Source organism: Nothoprocta perdicaria, unplaced genomic scaffold, assembly GCF_003342845.1.
Source record: "Nothoprocta perdicaria isolate Ctin4 unplaced genomic scaffold, notPer1 scaffold_25, whole genome shotgun sequence".
NCBI classification, from domain to species: Eukaryota; Metazoa; Chordata; class Aves; order Tinamiformes; family Tinamidae; genus Nothoprocta; species Nothoprocta perdicaria.
In genome coordinates this window covers 5,926,004-5,939,209 of record NW_020455477.1, presented here as the reverse complement: position 1 = coordinate 5,939,209, position 13,206 = coordinate 5,926,004, and positions in this window count along the sequence as shown.

The following is a 13,206-nucleotide window of genomic DNA, read 5'->3' as shown; positions in this document are numbered from 1 at the left end:
AGGAGCAGAACTGGATTTTGTGTAGTGAGCACAGCTGGCATCTGCAAAGATCAAGAAGCAGGGATAGGGCAGTTGAGATTCTGAGATAGACTTTGGTTTCTACCATGTTCAGCTAAGGTTAAAATGGTCTTCTGTCTCAGCAAAACTCCTTCCTGCAGCAGGGATTAAGGTTGGTAAAGGTTGTTTATCAGGAAAAACTGAGACAAAACTGATTTCATGGACATTTCTCTTYTTTTTCCTCCTATATATTAACATTGTGACTCACATTTCAGTGACTTTTATTCAAACTTGTTACAGCTGAGTTGCAAAATGTTGTCTTTGTCCTTAAGACCATGACAGAGAACTTTATCTGCATTCAGATGCCTACTGGTTTGTGGTATTTCAATAATAAAACAGCAGGATTGAAGGCTCATGATGAGAAATCTGACTAATTACCTGTTAGATGATAGATGGTTGTAACTCGGCAGTGCCAGTCACTGAAAACAAAACACTTCTAGATATCAATCAACYTCCTGACAAATTCAATTTCCATTACATTCAGTGGACAATAAATGTGAATTTTACCTCAGCAGCTCTACGGCTTTGACTTTTAACTTTACAATATGCATAATAATATTTTAATAAAGTAGAGCTTTTTTTTTTTAATAAATCAGTATTTAAATACCTGACATATTCATATTTCAGGCTCAAAGTTGGTGGAAATAATTAATGTTGCAAATGTCTTGTGCTCTACCACAGACAGCAAAAAGGTATTTAAAGGTATAGTATTTTCCCCATATATTTTTACTTAAGATCAATTATTTACAACGCTTGTAAATCACCCTATTTTTTTCCCAGCATCTTTATCTGTATGTCAATGAGTTGAGAGCATCTTCTACATACAACTCAAAAAAATGTCCAATTATGACCTTAGCTTACCAGCATGTGGGCAAAGTTAAATCAGTATTGAGGCACAGAAATTGAATATGGGCTTGAAGAAATACCTCTTTCTCTTTCCACATTGCATTGTCAACATCTGGAAGTCATGGATAAGCTTGTGCAACTCAGAATGAATCTGAGTCCACTTACACTGCTATAAATCAGGAAAGGCCAATTACAGTGTGTTTAATATCCAGATCAGCTACGTGARACGAGAATCAGGCTCCGGAGGTTCTCGATCCCTTTGTTACACTAGACATTGTAAACTGAAAACTAAGAAGAAACCTTARTGTTGTCCCACACTGTATATGCAGCCTAGTATCCCCACAACAAATCACCCTGATCAGAGATCCCTGCCCCACRCATCAGAGACACGTCAACATAGGCATGACAGGCCCTGTCCCAAACATTGGCCGTCTTCACGTGTGGGGAGATACAGTTCAAATGAAATCATTACCTCTGCTTTATGCTGGGTTGCATCAACGCAACAGGAAACTCAATAAAATGACTGTTTCAGAGCACTGTGGCTACCCCATTCTACTTTATCTAATAAAAATCTGAAAAAAAAAAAAAAAAAAAACAATCCATTACGCAGTGACATTGCATGTTGGTGGGGACATTAGGTGCAGTTTTAATGCACTACCTCCATGGCCAGTTCAAAGGAAGAGGTCCTCGTGTGCCTCACCAGCCCACAGCGCGCGAGCTGCAGAAAGCTTCGCCCTTGGGAAACAGGAGTTATTAACTAGGCAACATCCAGGACCAGCTCTCAAAGAACATAGTGGAGAAATAGCTATGTTAATGTGTATATGTCTGCCAAGGCTGGACACTTGCCTGCGCATCTGTTGATTGATAGGTGGGCTCCAGTAGAAGGCTTGCCTCCRTATTTCTTCCTACCAGGAACAGTCTCACCTTTCATCCAAAGTTTCCACTGCAAGTCCCTGCTCCACGTGGGAGCCCCACATGGTTGTGGGGCAGGCAGTCCCATGCACAATCTCCTCTAGGCCCCAAACAAGCAGCCTAGTGGGAAGGGTGCACCAAACACAGGCAAGGGTGCACCAAACACAGGGAATCAGACCGCAAGGAGGAAAGTGGTGGAGGCATCACCTCTGCAGTGTTCAAGAAATATGTAGATGAGGCACTTAGGAGCATGATTTAACAGACATGGTGATGAGAGGCTTACAGGTGGACTCAATGATCTTGAARGTCTTTTCAAATGATAATGATTTTATGATTTACGATGCAACCATTGCTATTGAACCCTGGTCTCTGTTTCTCTTCCAAGGCCAACTAGCTTGATGGCAYGAGCATCCCATCCCTGAGCACCCCATCTCTGAGCAGGTCCTGAGCCTTGAGGAGTCACCTCAAAAACAAAATCTGCAAGGTACCAACCCTGAAGCCCATCAAACCATCCACCCTGGCTTCTTCCCAGAACCTTGCAGGTTGCCCACATCTGGATCCAATTGGGATGCCTGGTGTCATGTTTTGTTTGAATGGTTTTGCAGTGGAAGCTGTGGCCAATTTGCCCTTCAAACCACTTCGCTCTCTGGAGCTAAAGCCTGGTATTTTGCAAGTAACTGCTGTTTACCACTATATAGTGATGCTTGTTGCTGTTTCTGAATATTCAGAAATTATTTCTACTTACTGTTGAGAAAGATCCTTACAGTGCTATCAGAGTTTTCTCTTTTTGCACCTAATCTGGCTAACACTCCAGGCACCAATATATCTATTAAATAAGAAATTTAATGCATCAATTAAAAATGATCATCTCGGAGACTGTTATTGTCTCAATACCACCACCAAACTGTGTACTTTTATGTAGATTATATGTATTCGTATATGCAGAGAAAATAAAGTGACCATAATTTAAATAATATTGCTCAAAAACAGTGATGACTATATCAATGAATATTTCTGTTTCTAATATCAGTAATAAATTACTAGATTCATGTTTACATGGTACATTTAGGTATTTATACAAGACTTTGCAGCAATTTTTTTTTCTTAAATCAAGCTCCTCAACTGAGAAAGTCTACTTAGGCTATTCTTAAATAACTCTAACCTTAAAAAAATATAAAGAGGACAAATATCAATCTAAAAGGCTAATGTACTAATTACGATTTTAAATGGCTGAGCTATCATTTAGTTTGTTCTATTATAGATGTTATAAATGATATATCATATAAAAATATTATTCTCTTATTGCTTTCCAGGTAGAATTTCCACTGGCTTCATTAAAAGACCTCAATGGGAAACAGCTGCACAACTATGAATTGGGTCCTGGCAAAAAAAAAAAAAAAAAGCATTTTTATATCAGATCAGTTGATGTGGTGATGTAGCAGCAACTTAATTACAGACATGCAAGAACAATAAATAAAAGTCACATGGCCTATATTTCAATAAAATAAAATTCACTTATTCTCTTTAACTAAGATGTCATTTCCCATTTATTTTCCTGCAATACAGTTGCCAATGTCCAATTTCTAGGCTCAATGCACAACAGTGATAAGGTCAAAACCTAAGACACAGTGATGTGATTAGCCCTGTCCTAGGCTACCTCATAAAAATGTCTTCCACACAGCACATGCTCTGTCATGCAAGAAAAATTGTTTACCAAAGAGTTCAACTGAACAGAGAGAAGTATGAAGATGCAGATAGTGCTACCCTTATTTTATCAGCTTCCTCTCACCTGATTTGTACTCTTTGTAGGGAAAGAAAAAAAAAATCTTAAAATGGGTAAACAAAATAAAATTCAAGAATCATACACCGAGGTGGGTGGTCTGTCAGCTCGTGTAACAGCTGCAGATGACCTTATGAAGATGAGGTGTGATTCATCAATCCCATAATACTTATGATACGCGATATRTTCTTTACTTCAGAATAGGCACTAACCCAAACAAAATGTGACCTGATGARGTTTGATTCACAGAGGTCCCCACTCTCCATGGGAATAGGTGGAGTTGCAAGCATCAGTACCRAGCATCAATATGATACCATGAGCAGAGACTTTATTTATCATGCAGGGAGTGAAAACAAAGCCTTCTAATAGATTTATTAGTAAAAGAGAACAGAAGAATCTGGTATGGACAAACTGCATGTTCCTCACGTCTCGACTGCCAGGACTTCCTGCCCTGAGGCTTAGATATATTTATCTGGTTATAAGTCAGGAAAGTTGTCTGATTTCAAGCCATTCCAAACAAACAATACATCTAGGATATCATTCAAGGATGTCCTGACAATGCAATATTTCTCATTTCAGTTTAAAATGAAAAATGGAGATACTAATTGAATGTTCTTGCAAAGATGGGTTGTTCTTCTGAGAAATTGTTCTTATTAATTTTTTTTAACAGTTTAAGGACTATAAAAATAAAATGAATACAGTTTTAGCTGGATAAAACTCTAGCATGTATATAACTCTAGCATGTATATCACTGGGACACAGAGAAAAGCATATGGAATATATATATATATTCAGAGCCTGATTGTGCTGTTTCATTGTATTCAAAAAYCTCTTTGACTTCACTAGAGATTTTACATATGCGACAGTTACAGAAGTAAGTCCTCAAATTGTACAGAAATCAAATTTCCATGTTAAAGAGACATTGTTCCTAATTTTACTTGGAAAATATTTTTTTCCTATATTCCCATTGTCTCCCCAAGATCTATTTTTATATTATCTATTATCTATTTTTATATTATCTAGATATTCTATATATAGATACAGAATATATATATTTTTATATCTATACCTATTCTATGTACATTTCTATATAGAAATATATATTATCTATTTTTAGCCTTTCTGAACTTCTTTTGTGAGGGACACTAGAAAAAAACATTTTGTATTTACTATGGACAAATATGCCACTGAAACAAGTGTTTGGTGTCAGGAACAGTGCTAGGAGTAGACAGAAACACAAGTAATATCATTTGTGCCCCAGTGCTCAAAATAAAATATTAATGGCAGCATTTCTTCAGAAATTAAATTACTAGGAAAGAAATTCAAAAACAACAAAAAGCATTCTGCTGTCTCGCTGAAAACTTTTGCACAAATTATGTTCAAATTAATGTACTTTCATCTTTGGCACACATACTTTATGACCTTGAAAGAAATTCCCAAGTATGGTGTTTTCTTATTTAAAAGGTGTCATATATTACATGTGCTCACTGACATAGGAAAAAAAAAGTATAACCATAAGTGATGTCTAAATAGGCAAAAGCCATTTGTTTGCAGGAGTTCCAAGAAATTGTGTTGTTTATACCCCACTCAAACCAACACAATTTAAATTTAACTAATCTTGTACTGATGCAAAAGGGTTTCATGTGATCAGCCAAGACTGTTCATCTTTTTATTCCACCTCTTCAGAGTTCTTTCAAATCAATTGGCTTTAGTCCTGATTCTTATTTTCTTTCTCATTTTTCCCCCCCTCTTACCAAGTTTAGCACATGCTTTCTTAAAGAAAACTTATGAGTTAAAAAAGACTTGTTTTCATTCCTACTCAACCTTTAGCAGTGGTTATTAGATAACTTCAGTTCTCACTAACTTGGAGAAAAAAAAGAAAAGAAAAAAGGTCAATTCTCATATAATTACTCTATATGTGATAAGTTGTAGCTACCATACCCCTGAGAACAGTATAATTATTTCRAGTATAATTCATTGTCTCACATCTCTAGTATACACCTTAAGATCAACGTGAGCCAAAAAAAAAAGTTTCTATATTACTACTGTTTCAAAGACAATTAAAGGAATGGAACAGAACRTGACAACTCATCTACCAAATTTCTGTTAGTCAAAATCAATTCTATCTACCTAACAATTTTTAAATAAAAAAATCCAATGACCTGAGAATAAATTTAAAATGTTAATGTATTTTAAATACACTTAAAACACACTTCAAGCAGGTTAGTAATACCCACCAAGCCTTGTAAACACCAAAGGAAGCAGCATTCATTGGATACCTGGACTGTGTGATACTATAAGAGGCCTAATCTAGCTGGGGACGTGAAGGGACCAAATAGTTCCTTTCTTTCATAAGAAAATCACCAAGAAACACAGATATTTTGGACATGCTCCAGCAATTGGATAGGAACTATCAAATTAGGAAATTTGATGTTCCTCCATGGTGCTTAGATCTTGCACYAGTACATTGAATTAAGGTCAGACCAAGAGTCTATCTCCTTACTCCTGTCTTTACYACAACGTCATCCATCTCTACCATTGTTATTATTAGAAAGATATAAATAAATGTCTTCCATAGCCATAAATATTTTTTCCTGCAAGTTTTTTAACTATTGTTCCACTTACACAGATATATGCTACTATGGTAAATTTTAAGGACAGTTTTCCCAAATTGATGCAAACATGGTTAAATCTAAGATCCCACAGCAACATCATAAATATTAAACAGTACTCCCTTTGCCTTTATACACTTACCAAGCTTCCAAATAGCTAAATGACACAAATTTGTTACAGTGGTAACAGCAACTCAATTATGGTTAGTGGCCTGCCGCTGCTACCATCCAAACTTCAGCTCACAATAGTATAAAACTCTTGACAGGCCACTCATGCATCAAAATTAAAATTTATGGGGAGAGAAAAAAAAAAAAGAAAAAAAAGAGAGAGAGAGAGAGAGACAGAGAGAGAGACAGAGAGAGAGAGAAATGATTTTAACAACTGAAAAATTATGTACCTACCAGGTGACAAACAAACATATGGAACAAAACAAAGAAACGTACAAGGGGCGAGGGGAAGTGTTTTGTGTTTCTTAAAAGCACTGATAAGAACTAAAGAACCTGAGGGAACGTCCTCCTCCATCTCATCAGCTCAAACTGAGCTYGGTAGAAAAATAAGGGAATCCAGCCTGATGTCACATTTGGTGCTTGAGCACCTGAAGCTGCCCTGGGCTCCTCAGAGGAGGATCTGGGGACACGGTGGGCACAGATAATGTCACCCTCCTTGCTAGGACGAGAGCATTACTAGGGCAGAGAAACCTTTCCCCTCTCATTCATTAAACAGCACACTGAAAACAAAATGGGTAGAAAGATACAACTTGAAGTTGTTCATACTATTCCTGTAGTCACCTCACCCAACTAGGTTTGCTCTACAGASAGGAGAAGGAGAAAGAATGTGGGAAGAGAAAAAGAAAAGCAAACGGAGCAGTTTCCTTCAGAGAGTGGCTTACAGCATCCCAGTTAGGCTCCTGCTCAAACCTGCCTGGGGTAAGTTTCTTTCCATGAGTTTTCAGGAGGACAGGAAAGGTGGATGCAGCTAKGAAGAGCTTCCCAAGGCGAAGGAACCTTGCCCAGGGTTTCCTCTAGGTAGGATCAAGCTGATCCTTAGTACTCAAGGATATTCTCAGGGATTATCATTGAATCAAGGGCCCCCACTAAAGAAAAAAACTCGCCCGCCCTGTCACACACAGTTTTGTATCAGAGTGCTACAACAGGAGGTTCGGTTACTAAAACCTGATGTAAAAAAATAATTGCATTCCATACCTATGGGAGCTAGCAMCCGATGAATTAACAACACAAGAAATTAAAATTAACATATGGTAGCAAAAACAAATGAATAAAGCATATTTCATTATGTAGTACCCTTGATTTTTATGGTATATCTTTGATTACTCACTAATTTGCAAAATGTGATAATCCACAGTATGCATCCTGTGCATTAGTGAAGTTGTACTGTACTTTACTCAACAGGTTGGAGAACTGATGTGTTGTATCAGCAAGCAGCACCCCTTATTAAAAAAAATGGAAGGGCCTTATAAAGGGCCTTACTTTTGTGTGTATGTGTGTGTATGTATATATGTTGTAAACATATATGTTATTGTTATATGTGCATTTATAAATATGTTTGCAACATTCAGCCAATGAACAACAACCACCGAGTTGCTGAAGACAGGCTACCATTATGATTAATCATAAATGAATACTTAGGCAAATAATAATCTGACCAAAGTCTATTCAGAAATTTTTGTCTATATTTTATATTTTAGTATCTCTGCTTAAAACTGATAAGAAAATCTAGATGACACCCAGAGGTTAATTATAACTCACAGACAGGGATCAACAGCCTAAGTTCCAACACCCAATTTTAAGAAACATATGTTGTCTTCAACAGATATACAAGTGTTATCATTGGCATGGCTATAAATAAACATTAAATGCTCATCAGTCAAAATAAGGAGCACTCTAACATTTCACTTTCATTAGATAACAATATCTCTGGAAAAACATTCAGTTTAATGACAGCATATTTATTATTTGACAAAAAATCAAAATATTTTTTTTTTAATTCCCAGATGACTTTATGTAATAGATTATAACAGTTGCTATTACAGTTCCAAAATTTCTTTTTTTCCCCCGAGAATTCTTTGAATCTACTCATATTAAATTGTCCTTTCATATCTTATTTTTTTAAATTGGCACATCATGAAAAAATACCTACATGTACTTTCTTATAGCCACACTAGCCCAACAAAAGCAGCAAAATTCGTGGGTCATTCCTAAGTCACCTGTTGAACTACAATTGAGAGAAGAAATGTTTCTTCCTCCGCAGCCTAGGAGCTGCCAGAGGACACTACGAAGGCTCTGGAGAGCGCAAGAGCTGCTGTGCACGGCCAGAGCAGGGCATCGTGTCATATGCAGCTGCATTTCTGATTTTTAAGGCAGAACTCTAAAATAAACGGATCCATCCTTAATCCATTCCCAGGCAAAATTCCTCTCAAAGCAGCCCTGGGCCTTTTGTTTCATTCTGTTCACGTGCCAATTTATTTGGAGATGAACAAATAATTAATGTTTCAAAAGGTTCCTTGAGACATTGCAAAAGTTGACGCATAAAATTACTGCCAGAGCAGAGCTGAAATGCTGTATTATAGAATTAACTCATAAAATACTATCATGTGTAATTGCATTCATGTTGTCACTGTCTCTCTGTAAATCTCGAGAGATTTACGGCATCACACTCTGAAGCAAGGCTATCTAATATTTATAATGTTTCTTTATTTGCAGCTACTTGGGGTAAAACCTATAGACTTCCCTAAAATCCAGCGTGATGTGTCAGAAATAGCAGTGTCCACTTGCAGGATTTATAGCAGTGCAGAGAGCACAGGCAGACACAATACCACAGTAATTGCAAGCTACCAAACAGCTGCATGGCATTTACTCAAAATACTTTATGCATTTAGCACACTTATTGAGCAGAACTTGAAATAGGTTCATTGTTTATTTGGGCATGGCAGAGAAGAAATTTTGTTTTTTTACTAGAAAAACACTTCAGAATATAAACAGATCTGGATTGTAAACCTCTTATCGTACAGGTAAAAATATTTCAATTAGTGACAGCTTTGTCTTGGGAAAAGTTAAAAGACTTCAGAACTTTTCCCATAGTTTAACTCAAAGCCCTTTTTGGAAAAGGACAGSCAAATTGTTCTTGCATAGCTTTCATATCAGAAGTAAATTGTTTACAGCTTTTGAGAGGTTTAGGACTTCATACTAATATTTCTCCAATTATCACTAGAAAAACTACAAGCCTGAAACTTTCTGATTGTTATCAACAGTCAGCAGGCAAATATCACACTAACAGTAAAATAATTTCCTTTTAATTACTGTGACCTTAAAATATGTGTCCAAGCTTCGTAAAGAACATAGCATTGATGTCAATGGGAGTTTTGCCAGGAAAAGAAATGAAAAATTTGGCCCTTCATCTGCAACTACTGACTACACTGCACAATATTATGCTGCACTCAGTACAGAACGGAACTTGAAAGAAGTGAGTACCTAAATTTGAAGCTGARCTAGCATGTAAGTCCCATATGACAGAAGAAGTTAATACGTTTTAAGGGGTGTTTTGATTTGTTTATAAGATGTACTTTCTACTACAGACAATAAATATCATGAGAAGGAGAAATACGATATAAAACAATTTTGTTCTTAAGCTTATGATTCCAGCAGGAAGAGACTAAAAACCATTTATAGAATGTTTCCATTGGGATGTGCTATTTGCCATAGGACTCTKTACTGCACCTGAATTCTCCTAACAGAAAACATCATTCTCACAGTCAAGTTTCAGTATTAGCAGGGAATTGATTAAGTGATATTTGTGAAAGAGAGACAAGTCAGGACGGAGGGGAAGAGGAAGGAGGATCCCCCCTCATTGCTGTTACTACTTAGGATACAAGAAATTAGGTTGTGTAATCTGGTCAATTTTCAATTCTTAGTGTTGAGGCTGGCAGGGGGAAAAAAAAAAAAAAAAAAAAAACACATTTCACTGGAAAGAATCTGACCCACCTATGCTGGTAGCTGCCACATGAGTACGAACATATACCTTTCTCTAAAAGAAACATATTTAAGAAGTACCCTAAAAACAATTTGTGCCAGATAAAGTGAACCTTACATATAATTTCAGCAACAAYAAAACAGCAGTCCAGACTCACTATGGACATTTCTATCTAAATAGAGATCTTTATATCTGAGACAAATCAGTAAATTTTAGCCTCATTCAAGAACGCTGGCTGTCTGTAAATAAAGTGCTATAAACTAAAGCAAAACTGCAAAGAGATTAAAAGCGCAGTACCTGTAAAGTCCTTTATACTGTGCCTGAAGCCTGCTCCACCTCAACAGGAGTCTCCCATTGATTTCAGTGGGTGCTGAATCAAATCCTGCTTTCAGGGCTCATGTGTTTCACCTGCTTAATATAGTTGCATTTCCTGGTAGTTTTTTTCTCCTTTATGATGTTTATAGGAGCATTCAACAATTTGCTATATGATAAAAAAAAAAAAAAAAAAAAAAAGTTTGTGGAAGGATAAACCANGTTTGTGGAAGGATAAACCATGTTGCATATAGATCAAATGCACAAGGTAAACAACTGCTACAAATAACACAGGGGAAAACTAATACAGCAACAGAGAGAAAAAGAAAAAAGATAGAAAATAAAATCATACACTTTTTCCCATTTTTTTATGAGCTAAGATGGTAAATAATTAAATCTATATGGATCTAAAAATCTAACACAAAAATTGTCAAGTTAATAATCTGCTTCACTCACCCACATAAAAGATAATGATTTTGATTTAAATGGACAAACTAAAATTAGGTACATAACTGCCTAGCCTCACTTCCTAAACCAAGCCTAGCAGCAATCAGAAGTCCTTTCAATAAAGCATAAAGTCAAGACAAGGAAAACATAGACTTGCATAATTATATATATATGTGGAGATAAGAAAAGCTATCTCAAATATTGTGATGCTAACAATGTATTTACAAAGTATTGGTTTATCTATAATGTTATATATTTGTAACATGACTTAAATTTTTATTGCAGAGTAGAGGAAAAAAATTCTATTCAGTGCTTATATTATCTAGCAAATAATTGTTTTCAAGATATTTATTTTTGATGAGTAGAAACTATACTTATTCTTTTAGGATTTTTTAGATTCTCAATAAAATTTAAAATGATGTAAATAGCCTCCCTTACAATGCTTCATGTTAGTGTAAATTTCGTTATCCAAATATCAAAGGTGAAATTTTACATTCAAAATAATATCTGTTTCCAGGGAAAAAAAATGTTCTTCTTTCAGGGACATTAGAGGTAAACTTGGGTAGCTAGAATATGTGAAGTATTTGAGGTCTGTTGGCCTGCAACCTGCAAAGGTAACTACCAGGCGCTCTCTCCTATTTTTCACTTGAATTGTAAGGAAAATCTACTTGAAATAAAATGGAGGAAGAACTATTCAAGAATGTTTGGGGGGGGGTTCTTAATCAAATCTGAGGTCATCATTTTATATTCTACTGTAATTTGTGRAATGAAAATGGACCTAATAAGGAATTCTGAACTTTACTCCATTTGGTTTATATTTTTGAATGGATATTAAATGTCTGACACATCATTCATTCCCTTCTGGAAGGTGCAGATTTGAGGACATATTCAACCCTGCACTAAGTTGAGAAAGTTTCAAAATAAAAGACAAGTATTCCCAAAGTCCCTGCCCTCTAGTATCGCCTTTAGATACTGAAGTTTCTGAAGACATTGCTCAACACAGACCGACTGAGGAGAAAGAAAGAAGAGAGGGGGAGAGAAGAGAGAGGGGAGGGAAAAAAAAAAAAAAAAAAAAAAAAAAAAAAAAAGGAGGAAGAAAATGACAGAAAAGCATGTGCTTTCGCATTGCTTATGAGATTTTTTTTTTTCCAGAATTATATCCATCTGGGTGAAACAGACAACTCCCCAGTAAATTAATGGTCTGATGACTCAGGGAAATGTACTGCGAGGTTCTAGTTGTAAAATACATGTAGATGAAGGAAAGGAGTACACAGAGGTGAGGCTAGCTTGGCAGAACGCACACTCCTCCTCGATTAGATCTTAATTTGGAAAGTGCAAGCTCCAGCTCCCACGCCAAGCTTACAGCCCTTGCATTCAAACCCACCTGCAAACGAGAACCCAAAGCGGCGGCGCGGCGGCGGAGCGCGCAGGGAGCCGAGCGGAGGCTGCGCTCGGTGGCGGCTCCCCCGGGAGGGGACACTGCTCCGGCCGGGCACCGCTCCGGGCTCGCTGTCACCAGAGCAGCCTGGGCTCGGGCTGCCACAGGCTCCGTCCCGCACCTCCCGCCCGGGGAAGGAAGGACCCTGCCCTGTGCTTAGGGATCGCTCCATGGTCTCCAAAGCAGCGATGTCAGCAGATGCTCCACAACTGAGGGCTAAAATCTGCAAAATCTGCAGCGCGGGGGGGGGGGGCTGCTTTTCTTTCCTCCCTCTCTTTTTTTTCTCCTTTTCTTTTGGGCAGCAATTTCGGAGCATTGGGGGATGGAGCCCCCGCCACTCCAGAGTTTTGCCCTCGCCTTGGAATGAGCGCGGCGACCCGTGCGGCTCGCTGCGCCGAGCCGAGGCGGCGAGCTCGCCCGCCAGGACAGGGGCCGGGGCTCCCGCCGCGGCGGGCGGGCAGCGCGCCGGCGCAGCGGCCGCGGAGTCGCCGTCTGGCCCGCGGGCGGCCCCGCGGCCGGCGCTCATTAGCGAGCCATTATCGAGCTTATTTGCAATGGGCGCGCCGTGAACTTGGAGGTGCCGGGACCTGCCGCCGCTCCCCGCTGAAGTTCGCGGGGCTCTGGGGGCACCTCCTGCCCTGGACCCTCTCAGCGGAATCGAGGCTCCCGGCACGGGTTTCCTCGAGGAACTCGAGTGTCTAATTTATCCGGTCCTCATTTGCAAACAGTCTGTGGCTAAGTTATGTCAGCCAAAGGTCAGCCGGACCCGACAGTCCTCTCCATTTTCTTAATTGAAAAAAAAAAAAAAAAAAAA